Source organism: Agelaius tricolor, unplaced genomic scaffold (genome assembly GCF_023055355.1).
Source record: "Agelaius tricolor isolate 1412-34295 unplaced genomic scaffold, bAgeTri1.0.p SCAF_4, whole genome shotgun sequence".
Lineage (NCBI taxonomy): Eukaryota > Metazoa > Chordata > Aves > Passeriformes > Icteridae > Agelaius > Agelaius tricolor.
This window is the reverse complement of record NW_027269264.1, coordinates 10,285,630-10,306,556: the sequence shown is the minus strand read 5'-3', so window position 1 is coordinate 10,306,556 and position 20,927 is coordinate 10,285,630.

Sequence of the window (20,927 nt, the reverse complement as noted above, 5' to 3'; positions counted from 1 at the left end):
TGCAAGGAATCACGTATGCCTTAAGTAGATAGTTCTGATCTCGCCAACCACTGTAACTTTCTCAAGCAGAGATGAAAAAATATTTTTTTTAGCTCATCTCCTATAGCTGTTTCCAAAGAATTTTATATAGACTTATTATTCATAAGAATGTTTCTGTCAGCCTTCAAAGTTCCTCATCTTAACCAACTAGAAGCATGCAATTTTAAGTCCGTATCATATTAACAAGGAATCTCTTTCTAGCTTTTAATACATAATATTTTTGTTGGAGTGGAGGCATGTAGCCTCTTTAAAGAACAAGTTGTCATGCAAAAACCTATTGCAATCACACTTTAGAGAACTTGTCCTCAAAAGTAAAATATTGCTGCAATTTTAAAAATGAATAAAAATTAATTAATGAAAAATTAAAAATCAACCACTGTTGATTTGACAGAATTTTTTCTGCCTCCCATTTTTTTTCCCTTTCCCCTTCCCTCTTCCAAATTACTATGATGGTACTCAGCAGCTGAACAGTATTCTGTTCACATTACTGTTTTGTGAAACCCAAGTAGCACCTTGAGTGAGCATTTTTGGCCTATAATTTCTGTAATAAAATCAGATATTTTGTAGATCAATGTTCTATGGCCTGCAAACAGCAGACTTTTTCTCTGTGTTAGAACCCATTTTATTTTCTTTCAAGATTTTGCTTGTGTACCTCCTTCTATAAGTAAAAATTTAATAATTCCCTATGTGTAGTTAGTATTTATTTTTTGCTATAACAAACAGAAATCTGGAGGAATAGGCAATGTATTCCTACAGTTAAAAACTGTCACCTAACTTCATTATCTTTTTATACTTCTCTAAATGATTTTTTCTGAATTTTTCAATGATAATCTTCAAGTTATTAACATTTGTAGTATAAAATAATTAGGTTTTCTACTAGTGTTCTTTATTAAAGAGAACATAACACAACAGCTGTAATCACATAGTTATTTGTTTAGAAGCTTCAGCAGTTGAAAGGGGACAGTAGGTACATTTATTGACTATGAAGGAATTTCTTCAAAGAGAAAAACTGTGTATGACCATTTTTTCAAGCTAAATGGGACACTGGCTAGCATGGAAAACTGATGAATCTGAGAGATGGTGGGACAATTCCATACTAGGTGCTATGAGTAAAAGGTTGAATCTGATTTTTTTAACAGCAAAATACTCCAAAATGTTCACTATTTGAAAGTTCCTTATACTGACTATAAAGAAAATTAAGATACTCAGACTTAATGTAGAAGCAGCTTTTGCAGGCTGGCCAACTATATATCAGTTAAAAAACTCCAAAAACAATGAAAAAAGAAACCTTTTTGTAGTTATATTTAATATGTTTGTGTTGAATGTTTTGAATTTAAAATAAATGTTTATTTTTAACTGGAAATATTTAGGGGAAAGCATACTAGAAAAGTGGGTTTTCAAGCTTACTTAAAAGTCTTGGATAAGTTATCAGACACCAGGCTGAGGGGTGTCATTGATGCACTTGAAGGATTAAATGCCATCCCGAGGTCTGGACAAGTACAAGAAATGGGTCCATGGGAATATATGAGGTTTAAGAAGACCAAGGGCAAGATGCTGCATCCTGGGTGGGGCAACCTCTGGTACTGATGCAGGTTGGGTATGAACAGACTGAGAGCAGCTGGGTGGGAAGGACTTGGGGATGCTGGTGGATCAGAGGCTGGACATGAATTGGCCATGCACTCCCACATGGCTACAAACTCTTTTCAGGTAGCTGTAGAGAGTGACAAGCTTGTCCCTGAGCCCCCTTTTCTCCAGGCTAAAAAACACCAGCTCAGCTGCTTTTCATAGGACCTGTGCTCCAGACCCTTCACCAGCTCCTTTGCCCTTCTCTGCACATGCTTCAGCCCCTCAACGTCCTTCTTGTAGTGAGGCACTCTCTGGACACAGGACTTGAGGTGTGGCCTCACCAGCGCTGAAGATAGAGGGACAATTACTGCCTCGGTCCTGATGAAGGTCAGGATGCCATTGGACTTCTAGGCTACCTGGGAACACTATTTGCTCATGTTCAGCTCTTGTCCAGCACCCATACATTGTTTTCTGCTGCACAGCTTTTCAGACACTCTGCACCAGCCTGCAGCACTGCTTGGAGCCAGTTTTTAACCCAGAAAATGGTGCCAAGCCATGGGCTGCCAGCTTTTCCAGGAGAATGCCATGGGAGACAGTGTCAAAGGCTCTGCTGAAGTCCTTTGCTCATCCAGCAGTCAGGTCCCTTGTTCATAAAAGGAGATCAGGTAGCTCAGGCATGACCAGCCTTTCTGAAACCTGTGTTGGCTGTTGATGACTATATTCCCTCACACTTTAAATAAAGAATGAAGGTTTTACTTGGTTCTTCTTTTGATATTAATGTATTCATAAAATCACTATGTATTATGCTTTACAGAAGAAGTGGCCACATTAAGTTCTAAATGAGATTTTACCTTCCTAATTTTCTTTCTACATGATCAAGGTTGCGGGAGGTGATTCTGCCCCTCTACTCCTGTGAAACCCCATCTGGAATGCTGCATGCAGCTCTGGGATCCCCAGCACAGGAAGGACACTCCTCTGGAGTGAGTCCAGAGGAGGCACATCAAGATGATCAGAGAGAGGCTGAGGAAACTGGGTTTGTTCAGCCTGGTAAAGAGAAGGCTTGCAGGTCATCGAATGGTGACTTCCTAGTACCTGAAGGGAGCTTGCAAGAAAAATGGAGAGAAACTATTTACAAAGGCACCCAGTTTCAAAGACAAGGGGGAATTGTTTCAAATTAAAAGAGGGCAGAAGTGAGGCACCGGAAGAGGTGGCCCAGAGAAGCTGTAAATGTCCTAGATGTGTTCAGAGCCCGGTTGAATGGGCCTTTGCACAACCTGGTCCAGTGAAAGTTGTCCCAGTCATGGCTGGGGAGTCTGGACTAGGTAATCTAAAAATTCCTTTCAGCCTAACCCATTCTGGAATTCTATGATTCTATGAAATTGGAATTCTCAACTTCTAATTTTTTTTAAATTCTTGACTGATTGCAGAAGGTTGCAGTGGTTGCAGAAGGAATGCATGTCACTAGAATTATACATGAAAACACATATATGTAACACTGGATTAAAAGAGTTTTTGAGGATCGCAGGAGAAATAGAGCAGGGAAACCTCATAATATTTAGCCTGTGCATATCTCCCTTTGTCTCAGAAAATAAATTTGACTAAGCTTGTTAATGCAGTTGTGCTCAGAACTCTTAAATGAGTGCACTTCCTTTTCTGGCTAAATCAAGAAACATGGTTTAAAAAATTCACAGACACTACTTGACCTGCAAATTTAAGCTTAAAACCTCCCACATAGATAGTTTGGAAAAGGCTACCTTGTCCTAACAAACAGAAAATGTAAATCTAGCCCAAAAATACTGCTAGCTCTAGCATACACCATCCAGATGCAAGATAGTTCATGGTAACTCCTTAATCACATTACTGAGGGACCAGGGAAAAACATATGCTTTTGGGGCTGTATGCCTTATCTGCTGCATCAGTAAATTTCTCTGTTTTTATGTAAAAGTCCAAAAGCAACCTAGTGCAAAATGTTGTACTACCATGATATAAAACTTTTGTTGATACTGCTGCTCTTTCTGCTTCTTTTTTAAAATTAAATAATTGCCTTAATTATTTTAATCTGCTCTTGAATGGTATAGGATATAAAATATGTGGCAAGTTACAAATAAACTCTCTCTTACCAGCAATTTATGTAAATGCCTCTGCATTTTTAAGGCAGGCTTAGATTTGTAGTTCATTTGTGCTTAGAATTTTCATTTTCATGATGAAATGATAAAAGATAAATGATAAAATGTAATTGCCTATGTGCTGTGGGTAGCCTTGTATCTGTTTTTGCTGACCAGGGTAACACAATTTTTTTTTCCTGTGCTTAATTTCTTAATTTATTGTTTAAATTTTTATTTTAAAGCATAAAGATTAAAACAAGAATTCTTTTATCTAAATTGTTTGAAAATAATTTCTTACTGTTAGTAACATAAAATTCCTAAAGGAGATCACCTTTGCACTTCTTACTGTTGGGTGGGGAAAAAAAAAAGATGAATTAGTAGGACAAATATTAGAGGAAAATTGTGAATATGTTCATGAGAACTATCAATTGCAGGGAAGCTGACTTCAGAGGAATATAGTGAAATTGCTGTAAACCAAAAGTATGCCAACAGTAAGCTTGAGAAGTAGAAGGCTAGAAAGGTATACATGCATTGATTCAGATGCTATATACCTTATGCTCTAAGGTAAGGCAGTGTTATCTATTTTAATTTGATTTAAGTGCTAAGAAAGGAGCTGTTCAAATGTTTTTGTGAAGTGTTTCTTGGGAAATCATTAGGCTGGACTGAAGCAGGCACGATCTGAGAGTATGACAGGTTAGAGCTTCTCACATGGCTGTAAGGAAGACAGGGAAAGAGTTTGGTCAACAGTAACATTTGAAGATAAAGATTTCCAATTTGACTCAAAGCTGAATTTATAGAAAAAGAAATGTTTTCACCCATGCTGTAATGAGACTGGCAGCAGAGTTTATTTCGTGCCTCAGGGATCAGGTTGCAACAGGCTTTGGAGAGGCCAGACAGCTGATATAAACTAATGCAGTCTCCACAGATGCACCTGAGTCTGACTGACATGAGGGATTTCAAACACATTTTCCTTCAGGCCTGTTCCCATTGCTAATGCTCCCATGGTGGAGTGATAGTTCTTGAAACATTTTCTCTCCATGGAAGCGGGAACCTTCCACCCTCAGAGAAGGGTCTGCTCCTGTGGCTGACTGTCTATGCCTGACTGCAATTGGGACACCCCTTCAAAGGAGAGAAAAACACTGCCTTCTTTGAAAGGTGAAATAGTGGGAAGAAGAATGGTACAGTGACATTGCTCACTGCAACAAGTAATGAACTCCACAACAGAGTTCACTCAGCCAAGTCTTCCAGAAATTTTTGCATCTGTATTATTCATGGCTAGTATCTGTATTGTCTGCCTGGTTTGGTCATGGGTTTGTTCATAAGACATGCATTCCTGCTACTCCTGTATCCATTGTTTTTAACTTAGTCTAATTAAGTAGCTGTCATCTCATGCTTTTGGGGCTTCCAAAACAGGAAAATGTATTAGCAATATGTGTTAGGATTATTTGAGAGATGCCTGTGGTGCAAACAAGACCATATGCCAAAGTCAATGGTATGTATTTTATTTAACCACAAATGTGTGTGACAGAGAGATAGTAAGAAACAGAAAAAAAGAAAAGGGGGGAGAGAGAAAGAGTGTGAGAGAGACACACAGATTAGGTAGAAATATATCCACCCTCTCTGTGAATCTGTGTGTCCCTTTATTTCTCTTCACTCTGAGCTTCTCAGGACTGGAAGTTCCACAAAACATTAAGTTCAATGGATTAATATATATTCAGGTATGGATTAATATATATTCCGGTATATGTGGGAACATCCATCACCTCCCTATATGTACTGGGGGTAGTTTCACCCTGTCTTTTGCTACAGGCTCTGGGTCTGCTGCAACTCTTTAGATTGCATCAGTCCTCTGGCGGTAGACCTTAGAAATGCCTTTTGGGGGTGTCTCAGTGGTCTTTGGTGGTTTGTGACCTCTTTTACTATGTCTCACATAATTATCCCATGTGAATGTGACCTCTTTAGGGGTGGGGAATTTTACAGCTGAGCCAATTTGTGTAAGGGAGGACAACTGGCATAATGAAAAACAAAATCCAGCCTCCACAGCATCTGCTTGTAGCCTCTGGTGGTGGCATTCACCCTTTTGTCTTAAGCAGATCAGAAGTTTTGCTAACATACCCCAAAATCTCCGCTGGCCAATGTGAACAAACTCAGCCTCAGTAGATGAGTTTCTGGCCTATGGCCTCCCGGTGACAGACTTAGAGCTGATTTTCTGCACAGCTGCTTGGTTTGGCTTTCTTTTGTAGATACATTCTTCTCCACCAGCCTTTACTGATCCTTAGACCTGAGATAATTGGACCGTAGTGGCTTAACTCACAGTTCAAATTTCCATCCACAGGCATTTTTAGGAGTGAGAGGAGGATGGCTTCAGTGGTCACAGGTGAGCAGTTGCTTCTTTGCACAGTTTGGTGCAGTGAACAAAGTCCTTTGGTGATTTTAACAATGTTTGAACCAACAACTTTTCAGTCTCTCACAATATGACAGTAATTCTGTTCCACCAAATAGCTAAACTGTTCATCATCTGTAACATGTTTCTTCTTCTACAGCACCACTGTTTCCCATGTAATGCAGTCCCCCAAGGCACAAAACAAAATGCTGTACTGGACCAAACATTTCATTTTCTTTATAGGATTCAAAGACATCCATTGGATTTCTTTCAAGATGGAATTTTCCTCACTAGTGGTACCCTTTCACAAATAATTGTCATATACCCTTTAAATTCATATCAACAGATGGAGGTTTTTTAGTTTTTAGCTATTATCATACATTTAGAGCTTTTAAGTGCCTCTACTAAAATACTATTTATATTCAGCAAGATCAAGACTCTTGATATTTTCCTCTACTCCAAGGTACTTGTTTGCCTAGATAAAGTAATTTGCTTTGACAAATCTGTGATACATAGAATTCAATTCTCTGACAAGACAAAAGCTTTTTTATTATTCTTAAGTTTGCTTCTTATTATTCTTAGATTTGCATACACAAAAAAAGTCAATATTGGCAGCTAAATTTAACTGTTTGTCAAATATAGTTGGCATTGCATATTAAACTTATTAACAGCACATGACATGACCTTCAGAGAAGAATTTAATTTTTTTCCTGCGGTATTTATTTTCCAGATGTTCCTATTTTGTTCTTTCTGCTTCTCCCTAGTAGGTAAGAGAACTACCAAAAAATCAGAGGAAAAGAGAAACAGAACTATAGGAAGTAAAATGAGAATTTTCATAACTTTACCCTGTGCCACTGAGATTTTTTTCATTTCTGCTTGCCAGGAATTTTCCAAAGGTTCCCATGGATGAATCACAGAGTAGTATTCCTGAAACTAGCTTTACTATCACTGTTCTGGAATCAGTTTTATTATTCATTGGGCAAAATAGCCCAGAGTTTATAATGGTCAGCATGGGTAATGGAATGGGTAAACCTAAGAGATGTGATTTTACTGATAATTTACTCACCAGTCATGGTGAGGGGAGATGCAACAAAATATTGGGATGAAATTAATTCCTGGATATGAAAACTTATTTGAAATTTCTCATCTTCAAATTTGTTTTGATTTAAATAATGATAATTTTTTTCAGCTTTTTGATCAATAGCCAAGGATATTGGTGTTGGAAATTAATATAGTTAAACACAATAAAAAGAATATTATTTATGCGTGTTTTACCACCCTCCATCAAAGCTAAGAGATAAAATTACTAATAGCAACCAGCTGTCCATAAACAAAATTTTAAAACTGATTCCTCACTAAAATATAATTGTGCATCCAGAGTCTAAACAAAACAGCTTATTATGTCATAGGCTTTGTTTATTTTGCATCTACAAGACATGCAAAGAGAGTGCACATCCCATGTTAAACCAAAGAAGTTACATCTGTCAGTACTGGGAGGAGATATGAGAATGAGTCAAGACATTTGTGGGTAACTACAGATTCTGTACCTTGAGCTTGACTGGATTAGACATCAAATCTTTTGCATTCTTTTTTCTAGCTTTGAGTTGTAAAAATTCCAAAAATTGTATAAACAAGTGTGACAATTACCTAATATATAATACTGTGCTGTTTCAAGCCAGTAAACAACTGGTATAAGATTTTGAAGTTATGTCTTCTCCCTGCTATCTCTTTTTAGACACAATTCTTGCTTACACATATATATTTTTTTTAAAATCTGAAATTTTTAAGTAAGGTTTCTGTATTTGTTGCACCTTACATTATAAATAAATTGTAGAACCTAGTAAATTCTTTAGATAGCTCTACTGAGTTATGTAAACTGTGTACACCTGAAGTGCTCAGTGTAAGTTAAGGAATCAAATTAAACCAAACTGGAACTTACAGTAATTTGAAAAAGCTGATCTCCTTTCTGACCCCAAAGCAGTTTAAATTATTTGGGAAGGAAATTAATCGTTGGGCAAAGAAAGCAATCAACAAAAACCACCACCACCAACAAAACAAAACAAAAAAATAATCCCCCATAAAATCAAACAAAGTTGAACAAAACAAAACAAAAAAAAAACAAACTTAAAAAAGTCGCAAGAGACATAGCCATTTGTGATGCATATATGTTGTAGAAGTATCAGTGTGGTATATCATAGAAAGATCTTCACAGTTCCCTGGCAGGATGTGTCACTGCACCCACAGAACCTGGACTTTTGGCTGTAGCTCTGCTGGTGCCATCTAAACTCTTCTTACTGGCTGCTTTCCTGTGACCTGTATCAAGCTTTAATAGACCTTAATTTTTCATATGTTTGGGAAAGGATATTAATCTTCTGGCAAGTAGAAGATCATATTTATTTCAGCTTTTATTCTATAAATATTAGTTGAATATAGAAGATGAATAAAGCTTGTTTAAGAAGTCCTGATGATTTTTCCTCACTGGGCATGTAATAGAAGTTCTTTGCAGACAATATTTCTCTTTTAAATTAAACTCATTCCTTATTTAATAATATATGTTATTACCTAGATTTATTTTATTTTTTAAAAAAGCTTATAATTTGCTGTATGTAGCTGATTTATTTTTCACATGAATACTTCAGCTATTTTCTCTTGGACAGCAGTATGTCCAGAAATATGGCAAGGTATAATGATATACAGTATTGCACCTCTCATGGATATGATATTTAGAGAAATAGACATAATAAAACATACTCAATAAATTGTTAAATTCAATTCATGAGCAATTCCTCACAAGACCAGAAAGATGGTGAAGGCGACATTATCTACTTACTCTTATTATATTTCCTAAGAGACAACATATTTCTAATGTCTCTGTATACAGGTTGATGAATCCAGTGGCTTTTAATTAAGTGCTTCATTCTCTGTGAATTTCATACCCGTGCCAAGCTAATACAAGGACTGATTGAGTAGTATTCAAAATTGTTGCTACCTTTAAAGGTTATGAAGATGTTACGCTTAACCTCATGCTCAGAATAAATCTGAAAGGTATTATAAAAAGTTTTAAAAATTATTCAGCCCTCATTTCTATCATGTGTTCAGAGAAAGAGTCCCTTTCTACAATGATGCTGGAGGTGGGAAGAGAGGGCTTACTGGTTATCATTCATTGACAGCTCAGTGTAGGACTGAGATATGGGTGGCAAAACAACACAGACCACTTTATTCAGTGACTTTATATTATTAAATGTATTAAAATATACCACATCTCAGGTAGTACATACCTTAATTTTTCTTTTCAGAATTCAGATTAGAAACCTTTAAAACATCTGAGGAAAATGTTTACAAGGAATGTAACCGAACCTCTTGCTAGAGGTGTCTGAATTTTTAATCCTATCCAGCAAATTTTCAGTATCTCTGACATAATGGTTTCTTCTAAATTATAATTAATTAAACTCTGTAAAATTTGGCATTTTATCTTACTCAGAAATAAAAGCATTATCTACTTTTTATTTTTCCTTTCATTTCATCTATAGTCATTCTCTTGAATTCTGTTTACTGGTTAATTTAATGACATGCTTCAATATGTTATAATAAAGTAACTAAATATGGTTATTTAGAGAACATTTGGACTCGTCACATTAGGCTGTAGAGCTACTAAATGTAATGTAAGCCATTCATCTTGAGCTGACTGCAACATTGTTTTTCCTAGTGAGAAACACCTTAATTTGTTAAGAGTAACAGTGAGATATATATTTTATTTTTGTGACTTCTACAGCATTGCATAAATTAGCTACCTCTTAAAATATTAAATTGTGATAATTTCAGATGGCATATTGACTTCTTTGAAAGCAGAGGGGACCTAGGGAGAGACCTTGACAGATTAAAGTGCTGTACAATCACCAACCATATGAAGTTGAACAAGGGCAAGTGCCAGATTCCGTACGTGGAATGGGGCAAACCTGCATTTACACACAGGCTGGGAAATTAAAGGCAGGAAAGCGACTTGGGGGTCCTGGTCAGTGTCAAGTTGAACATAAGTCAGCAGTGCCCTGGCAGCCAGAAGGGCCCACCCGTGTCCTGGGGTGCATCAGGCACAGCATCACAGCCAGGCAAGGGAGGGGATTGTCCTGCTCTGCTCTGCTCTGGGGCAGCCTCACCTCGAGTCCTGGGGGCAGGTCTAGGTGACACAGAATAAGGAAAACATTGAGCTGTTAGAGTGCATCCAAAGCAGGTCAGCAAAGGTGGAGAAGGGCCCAGAGGTGAAGCCTTAAGAGAAATGGCTGAGGTCACTTGGTGTGCTCAGCCTGCAGAAAAGGAGACCAACAGGACACCTCATTGCTTCCTCATGGAAGGGGAAGAGGAAGGCCATATACTGACCTCTTCTCTCTGGCTACCACTAATTCCAACAATCTTCATTCAAACACTGGAATAGTCTCCCAAGGGAAGTGGTCACAGCACCGAGTTTGCCAGAGTTCAAGAAATATTTGGAGAATGCTCTCATGGTGTGACTCTTGGGGCTGGTCTGTGTGGGATCAAGAGTTGGACTTTAATAATGAGCCTTTGAGTCTCTTCCATCTCAGGGTATTCACTGGTTCTGTGATTCTATGAAAGCAGACAGAAGCAGCATCATTTTGTAATAGAATAGAATAGAATAGAATAGAATAGAATAGAATACAATAATTCAGCAGGAAAAGATGTAGAATAATAATTTTGTGTAACTGATTGATCTCGTCAGGCCAGCTAAAAGAAAATGTTATTAAGGTCTCTCCAAATACCTTTTGAACACTAACAGTCTTGAAGGGTTATCTCACGGTCCAGATTTTTTCTCTTCAGTTCCAAGAGGGGTCCTCTGTTCAGCGAAACTGCTTTTTTGTCCCATTTGCTTTAGTTAATACACAGTGGAACTGCCTGCTCCTGAGCTTTTAAAATTGGTTCTTAGACTCCTAAGTCCTCAAAGGAAGATTCTCAGTGTTCAGTGCTAAGTATGTTCCCAACTACTTTAAAGTTTGCTGTCTTGAAATCCAGGGGAGCAACTCTGCTGACCTTTGTACTCATTACACTGAAAATTCTAAACTCAATCATTTCATGATAACTGTGACAAAGTCAGACACCTACCACTGCATATCTCACAAGTCCTCTATCCACAAATTTGAAATCCATGAGTGTATCTTTCCTAGTTGACTCACTGAGTACTGGTGACCAGAAGTTATCTCCTACAAACTTCACACATTTCCCAGTGTCATGGTTTGACACTGGCACAATGCCAGTGCCCCCATGAGAATACCTTCTCCCTGGTTTCTGCTGTGAGATGTGACCAGGAATAAGCAAAGCAGGCTCCCACTTAGAAATAAACAAGAATTTATTAACTAAACTACAAGGGAAAAAAAAAAAAAAAGAAACACACAAGGAAAATGAAAACTTCATAAATACATCTCCTCCTCCTCCCCACCAAATTCCCAATACAATACATCCCCCAAATCATCGACTCTTGGTCCGGCACCACCCTTCAGAATACTCAATCCTCAGTTCATCAAGAGGAGAAGGAGTCCTTCTTGTGCCAACGGTGACCTCTTCCTTTCATGTCAAGCACTCTCACCACTGAACATGGACCAGGGCTGCTTCTAGGGTCGACTTTTAAGGATGCTTTGTCCCACTCCAAAAAGGCACAGTCTCAACTTTGGGACATCTGTCCCCCCCATATTTTTTGCACCCCTTGGGGCCGAGGGGTACCCACACTGAACCCTCTTGGTCCTGAGGCACTGCCTCCCCCTAGATGCAGTCTCTGTATCACAAGGAAACATGGCTCTGTCCATGGCTACACAAAAAGAGTCCAGCATAAGCTACTCCATCATCTCTTCCACCTGAGTTCTTCTCTATTCTTTTCAGATCTGTCCCTTGCTCAGACCTCCAACTCTTACTCAGTTCCCTCTTCTTCTGCTCCATCCCCCTCCAGGACAGGTCAATGCTCTGCAGAGTTTTCATTGTCCACAAAAGGGTTAAAAGCTCTTACAAGTGACCGGACACATTGCTGCATGTGCCGCCCCCCCGCCGCTTCTCCGCCAGTGGGCTGTGCGGCCAGCACAGGATACCAAATTTCAAGATAACAGTCCCCGGCACCGGCGCTCTCCTCTCTCTCTCTCCCTCTCTCTCTCCAAGGGCAGGGGGCTGCCCGGTACAGGGCTATACAAACTCCAAGGGCTTCTCTCTCTCCTCCACCCTTGGGCCAGGCCTAGCTCATGGCCATGATGTGGCTTCCCCTCCCCCAGCCCAGCCGGCAGCTGGGACGGGGGGGAGAGATCCAAACTCTTTCCTGGGGAAGAAAGATCCAAACTCTCCCGCCAGAAACCCAAGAGAGCCTCCCAGGCTGAGAACCCTGCTTTTAACCCCGTGTTCTCAGAGGCGGACCCAATGTCCCAATGGCCACACTAGGTGCCAATATTAAAATCTGAGCACCCATTGACCTGAGCACAGCATCCCAGAAAACATATTTCCTGTCAAACCACCACACCCAGGCTTGCTTGTCGCAGCAGTGCCGTGTTCCCGTGCCGTGTATGTCTGGGAAATTTAAATCCCCCACAGGGACAAAGGTTGCTGATCTCTCTTAATTGCCTATAGAATATCTTACCAGCGCTGTCATTCAGGCAGGCCATTGGTAACAGACACCAGTACAACATTTCTTTTGTTTTTAATCCCTTTTTTTTGGTACAGTGCTACTCTTCCACCGTTCCTGCCCTGCCCATCCCTTCTGAACAGCCTGTGGCCCCCCATGCCAGCACTCCAGTTACACTGAGTCTCACTAACATCAATGATATCATAGTCCTGGGAACCAAGCAATTAGCCATTTGGCAGAGAACTTGCTGTGTGAATTCTGTAAAAATAAATGAAACAGTGATGACTAAGTTCTCTTTAAGCAGATAAATGTAACATCCAAGGCAGTTCCTCTGACTTAAGATTCTGTAAAGGTGGATAATCTTTGTTCTACTCCATCCACCAATTATGACACTAAATGCTAGTTATTATTTATATTAAATGGAGGGCTGAGATACAAATGTTGTTGGAATTTAGTGGGGTGGTCTACAGATAGTTAGGAATCCAAATGCCAAAGTCTAAGAAATCCCTGTTGATTTCAATAGGGTGTGAATTGACCTCTAAAGCCAGCATCTCATATACTTGGATAACAATTACAGTATTTTAAAGCATAATGTAAGTTAGAGGAATAGTAAAGAAATTTAGAAAAAATGGTTTTTATAAAATCTTAGAAACCATGGAACTTTGCTAAAAAATAAACAAAATCTAGGAAAAAAATATTACTTTTTCCTGCTTTTTAAGGGATTTTCTGTGGGATTTGTTTACCTATATTACTACTAAATTATCATCTGTTGTAAACTGCATTACTCATGTAATTTGGCATACACATATCTGAGCTATGGATGAGAGCTGCTGATAAGTTCAGTGTCACATAAACTGCAATTGTTAGAAGTTGCTTTGGAAAAATCAGGTGGCATGAACAGTGAAGAATATCCTGGTTATCCAGGAACACATTTCAGTGGTTGTATCAATCAGGCATGGTGAATATATTTTTACAGTGGGTCAGAATACTTCTCTCCATTTACATCTAACCTTGACAATGCAACCACATATCCAGCTTCTGTAATTTGCAATGAAAGTGCAAGGGAGTGATCTCATGCCAGGATTTTTTGTACATTCTAAGCTGAACCATCTCAAATATCATATATATTTTATCTCTTTAACTGTAGATAGACTCATGATGGTATTTCAAATTACCATCCCATTATTGTGCCTCATTCCCAAACTATCATCTTTAACCTGTCTAGGTTGTAGAATGACAGTTGTTTTCTATTTAAAACTTTGACTGCTTCCATGGATATGTGTCATTCAGACAACTCATGGCTCCTCTTCATGTGAAGATTTTAAGAACACAAACATCTGAATTTATTTTTTCTTTTGGACATATAGCCACAGCAGTACTGCTACAGGTCTTATGTTTCTGCATAATACATAGGAGCTAAAATATCTAAGCATGGGAAAATTGGTAAATTGGTCCTTGAATGATCCTTATTCCTCATTGTAGTCCTTCCTCATTCCTCACACTGGAGGGTAAAAGATTAATTGGAAGGGAAGATATATTGCTTTTGTGCTACATCTGAATTTGATGTGTGATAGACTGCTAGTTCAGGGAGCTGGGGTTAATGTTTATGTGATTACATGCTTCTAAATACCCCCAAAATAAAATGTGGCTCCACGTGCTTGTTCCAAATAATATCTGTATAGTTAAAGCAAAGTTATTTCTAAAATACCGCTTTTAAGATTACTTTTAAGATTTAATTCTGTAGACTTTCAGTACAAGAATTTTTTTTAAAAATATTTCTGTGGCTTTAATTTAATTTTACTGTATCCACTTGAATAACCCAGTATCATTCATTCTTATAGGGAGAGACAAAAATTTGCACAATAAAAATAGATACACTTCAATTTGATTTTTAAATAAGTTGAAGGGACAAAAAGAATAGGCATTGCTGCATAAATGAGTAGTACATGTTTAAACAAACTCAGTTGCTCCCAGGAGGAAACTACAGCAAATATCATCATCATTAGGCTGTTGATTTTCCTGTACATCTTACTCATATATTCACTTGGAATCTGATCTTCATCTTATTTTCTGCTGTGTGAAATGATAGATCTGTCACCTTTTTCAACCACATATAACATAGAAGAAAGAACCAAGATGCTTTTTTGAGGTATGCTTTTATGTGTAACAGAGGGGAATAAATGGCCAAAGAATAAGAAGCTCTACATGTTTTCTTTCCTGGCCATTATATTTGGCTAGGTATACAAATATGAGCAAGCTAAGATCCAAGTCAGATAAATAATCATCAAATAACAGTACTCTATAGATTATTTTTATTGATAACTTTTTTCAGTCCCAGGTTTATTTTTAAATTTCATGTTGGATGACTCAACAGTCCTTTTGTGCAATTGTTTTTGCAACAGGAAAGAGTGTATACTATCTGGAGACTCCTGTAAAGTGCAGTGGCACAGTATAAGCCAGGTGAGGTGGCTTCCTGGTTTGCATTAGTAAGAAAATTGTCAGAAGGTCAAGGAAAGTGATTTTTCCTTTTATTCAGTACTGATAAGACACATCTGAGGAACTGTGTCCGGCTCTGTGCTGCTCAGTACAAACTTAGGGACTTACTGGAGAGAAGTCCATGCCAGGAACACAAATATGATGAATGAATTTACACACTTCCATGTTTGAAGAGAAATTCAGTGACTTGGGACTGGTTCAGCCTGGAGAAGAGAAGGCTTAGATGGGATATTATAAATTTGAGTAAATAGCTAAAGGGAGGGTGCAAAAGATAAAACCAGGCTACTTCCAGTGATGTTGTGACAATGGTCACAAAATAAAAGGCTCTAAAGTCCATCTGAATAAAAAAATTATCAGAGTGGGAAAGTTTGTCAAGGTAGAGATTTTGGAATCTTCATCCTTGAAGAAATCAAAGGTGCAGCTGACAACAGACTTGAGCAAACTGCTTGTGGTTGACATTCAAAAGAGCCATTGTGTGATCCCATGAATATGAGGGTCAGGTGACAGTACCCATATAAAAGTGAGAAGCAATTGATTATCTGAGTTCGGTGTGCAGTCAGATTGCTTTTTGCTACAGAAAGTGTCACAGATATGCTAATGTTTACTGGATAGGGAGAAGATTTAAAAAAAAAAAAAACCCACATATGTAAAAAAGAACTAAAACTCTTCAAGTTTCCTAGGGAAGAATATCCACTGATAAAATATTTGCACTACAATGGCTGTTCATCTAGGGACTTTATTTAGTTTTCTTTTACTTATTTACAAGATTTAATTATGATAATAGCATGAGGAACATCTAAAAGAGAAAACAAAACAAACCATAAAGAAACCAGGAAAGATAGTCATTATGAATTTCTTTTTTCTTACATATGGAACTTGACAGTGAAGAACTCAAATATACATAACAAATACTGCAGGAGATAATGCATACTTTTTATTTTAGTTTTAGTATTTTCATTAAAAAGTCAGTGAGAGTCAAGTGAAATAGATGCTTCCTGTAAAAGTAACAAGTTTTATGATGTGTCATATAATTTTGAGAATGTCTAAGTACCTGAATGATTGGAATTGAGATACTCCTGAAAAATACAACAAAAGGTATTATATCTTTACAAATCACATTGCATTCTTGATTTTTGGGATTTTTTTAAGCAAAGGGAAGATTCTTGAACTTAGGGATTTTTTCTGAGTTTTGAGCTAAAGAAATTTTTTTTGAGGTTTGAGCTATTACGCATTTAAGTAATTATGAAATTTTTTAACCTTGCAAAACTGACTTTTTCACATTGCTTTCCCATTTAGACTTAGAAACATTAAGGGTTTTCTCAGTCAATTAGAAAACCTCCTAGGTTTGTTTTTACCTTCTCTGCCTATGGACAATGCAGTAATTGTCTAAAAAACCACTTATTCTCTTGTTTTCCTCTCCTGGATCAAATTCTTTCCTTGAACAGATTCAATACTACTGCCGGTATTGAAGCCCTGCACCAGTCAAGTCAGCAAGGTGGGGAGAGATCGCAAACGTAGGCCAAAACTTGTATTCAGTCTGTGCTCAGCTTTCCCATGTGTAACACAAAAATGTTCTCACTTTTCTCAACACATCTATGGCATTTTTAAGTTACACATCCTAATTTGCAAGGTTGCTTCTTCATGAGGTTTGGGACAGTTGTCCACAAAAAATGGCTCCAATGGTCACTACAAATTGACATACAGTGTGCTTGCTATAGACTGCTTGCATTTGATTTGCACACCTTCTTTCTGTTCTTAGAGTGGCACAGTGAGAAAATCAGACAAAATACCAATAGCATATGATACTTTTGTCAAAAAATTTTAGGCATACAGGGAAGTAGAAATGAGGATTAGCTTTTGTGAAGACGTTTATAGATATCTAAATTATTATCTCCTTCATTTTTTAGTAAGAACTAATTTTAAGTCTGGACTGCTGCTCAGACCCCATTTTCACCAAGGACAGTGGGAGGTAGGAAGCAATTTGTACAGGTATAAATTATTGTGGTCCCAAATACCCATGAAAAAGTATCAGTCTGAGAAACTTGCCCTTTTGAAGTCTCCATAAAGGAGAAAATTGTTGTGTCAGAGATAAGAGCCTCTCTGCCCCAAGGTTGTGGTCAAGTGCTAAATCTGTTCCAACACTTTGTTGTAAATGTCAAATATCAACCTAAATATATCAGCTTGCATTTTATTTTGTTCTGTTTCACACCCTTTAGGTAAAGCTTGTGGTGGCCCTTCTGAGCTGAGTTTCAGGCCTCCTCTAGACGTAGACATCACAACCATATGTAATTTGTTTGTCCTTTAACTATATACTTGTCCATTACATATGTAATTTGTTTGTCCTTCCTACCTATAGAAGGTAGAAATAAACAACTGATGCTACAGCAGGATAGGAAGAATGGGGGAAAATAATCCTGGATTTTTAAAGAGAGAGTTGCCTGATCCCAAGGGTACGAATAATCAGAGTAACCCAACTATTTTTCAGCAACAATGAGAAGATACTGCAGGCAGCTGTAGTCTTGTAATATATCTCCACATGCCAGCAGTGTGCACTCTTAAGCATGTGTTAACAAGACTTGTGTGAAGAGGTACTTAATGTTAGCATCTTCAGAGTTGGAGAGGCTAATGAAAAGAATGAAAATGTCACATATTTCGTTTGATTTGGTTATTGTTCCCTCAAAACTGCTGAAATTTACATAACTACACCACCATACTCCATCACTCTCCAAGAATGTAGATTATTTGAAAAAATGTAGAAGTAACAGCATTTTAAATAGCCAGCCCCCTCCCCACCCCCAATTTTTTGCATTCTTTAGGTTGAGCTTGAGGATTTTCAGAATTTCATGATGAAAATGCAGGAAATAGTTTTCATTTGCATTTAGTTTATTTCACTAGAATATACACTCAAGTTTAAATTACTGTGATTACAGTGCTAAGTTTAACATGTTTTTAAGTGTTGTTAGGAGAGTGATACTAGATACATGTGGTGAATAGCTATTAATGTGTGCAGTGTGTAAATCACAGGTTATTATTCGTCTGCAAAGTCATTACCTCTTTTCAATGTGAATATAAAACAATCTAAAGCAGGGAACTATAATATCATATTTTGTGAAGGATTGGTGCTGTGTCCTTTGTACATCCAGCTGGGGGTAAATCAGGTAGCTTAACTATCAGGGAGATTCACTGAAGCTAAAAAGATTAGCACAACCAGCAGATTCAGTTTCAAAAAAATACTTGCATACGCACAGATTGATTAGGGTCGTGGGATATTTCTACAGCATATGATTAATTCTAGTGTATTTCTTTTAAGGAAAGATTATACTATGTTTTCTGGCATATTCTTTCTGATTATGCATGGAAATGTATCTCAGTGACCCTCAGATTACTAGTAGACTCATTTGTCTCACAGCTAGAGATAAAAAATTATTAAGATGAAGTAGAGTGAAATATATGAATATTTGGGAGAAGTTTTGTGGTCAGTCTGAATCTGTAGCTGACAGTGAAAAGAAGTTGTCTACTAAAGTTAATTCTGTCTTTGAGTCATACTCTGTGGGGGCTACATGAGATTGACACAAGACACTGCAAATTTCTTGAAATCAATTTTGACCTTTACACCTGCAGTGCAGTGCAATGTTTGCATCACAAAGACTCCAAAGGGAGAACAGGAATATGTGAGCAGGAACTTTGAGTTTTGAGTGCAAGACTGCTTATTTTCTGAGTCAGCTAAACATTAGAGTCCTTTGGTGATGTACTATAGTATATGCATGAACCCAAATCTTTTTGATCCCCTGCAAAACATGTCACCACCCACATCTATCTAAGTGCAATGCAAAACAAATAAAAATGTCCTATCCCAAACAATCTTGAGTCTGCTAGGAAAGCTGGGAGCAAACCAGCTCTTTCTAATCATTAGTTTTCATACATACCCAGCACCTAAATCTTACATGTTGGCCTTTTTACAGACAATTGTTTTATTCAGTAAAATTTAATTTCTACTTGATGTGGCAACATTTTTTTAAACTAGCTTTTCAGTACTACAAAAATAATTATAGCTTCCAGAAAATGCCTTCATGTCCAAAGGATGGGGTTTGGATGTCATTGTCCAGTGTTAATTTGAACAGTTTTTCTGGAATGCCAGTTTGCTTCTTCAGAAATCCGAAAGTTTATTTAAGAATAAACTTAGGTACTTTTAACCCTATAATTAATAGAAATACATGTCAGCAATAAAAAAAATATGTGAAACTCTTTGTTTTCAGAGATTATTTGAACATACCACTATTGCATCTGCTGTCATTTCTAAAATAAACTTAATGCTTCATGCACTATGTGAAAACAATGGTGAGCCTCTTGGATGACAGTACTGTACACATACTGTGTAATTCCTTGGAAGGCTCTTTAGAAATCAGTTTGGTGTAAACTTATCTCTGGAAAATGAGCAAAAGCAAGTAATAAGTCATCAGATCATATGTTTATGATGTATATTTTCAATAGCTGGGTACTTGGAATAGTGTGTTTAAGAACTTGGATGCTATCTTTATATCCAGCATTAATGAAAAACATTTTTTAATTAGTTTAAGCCATGAGTAATGCAAAACATGGAGGGTAACATATGTAAATGAATTAACACTGGTTTTTTTCTCACCTTTCCTTCCCAAGTTTTCTTTCATATTTTCTCTCTCCATACAAATATAATAGAGTAATCAATCATTGATATTTTGCTTTTGACAGTTTTGGCCTCTTGAATACATTTCTATCATCAGCCAGAACCTCCTTATGCCATATTCTTTTTCTTGCTATATCTTGCTCAGTCTGCCATCTACCATTCACCTCAAACAACATTCTACAGCCACTCAAAAATGATTATCTTTCTGAGAGATCAATAAAATGGTCTATTATTAACAAACATTGTAAGGGGCATGCCAACATGACTGTCATATTCTCTTGTGTGAGAGCTGCCTTAACATAGAAAAAGCTGTCAGAAACCCATTAGAAATAAATCATTCTGACACCATCATTCTGCTTTTTTAATAGTGGGGTGTCAGCACCTCAATATTTTCCTGTTCTGATAGATGGGAGGGGTGGGGAATAAAGTCCTCTGTCAGTAGCTAAAGACTTTCAAAGCTTTAGTTCTGCTGTGGCACAGAAACACAGACTTGCTGAAGAGTCACTGTTACAGACTAGCGGTGCTAACACACTGATGTTTGGAGCATTTGAAAGTATGCCTACTTAGTTGCAGTGAGGGACTCTTGAAAATATTCACACCAGAATGTAACAAAAAATTACTGAGTGGAATCACTTCAATTTAAATTAATTCCATTCCCTGGATGTTATATGTTTGCTCATATCACACAGGATCACACTGCATCTTGTGTAAGAAAAAGTCATCTGACCTTAATGACTTTACGTCCTGATATGAGTAAAAAATCTGTTTCCTCACAATTTACACCTCTGTCATCTATTTCATGGGATGATACAACTGAAGAGTTATGATTTCCTGGTTTGCTCTGAATAATATACAAGTCTGCTCTGAATATTAAACAAGCCTCACAGTGGTCACAGCTGCGATCAAGGGTGTGGAGTTATTGAACGAAGCACTTAACAAGTGACCTAGGTTGCTCTTTAAAATAAGTAGTATAGGTAAAGAAGAATCTAGGGAAAGCAATTGTAGTATTTTCAGTCATTGTTGGGGTTATATTTCATAGTGGATTACTGTTATCAGATTTGAAGCCTG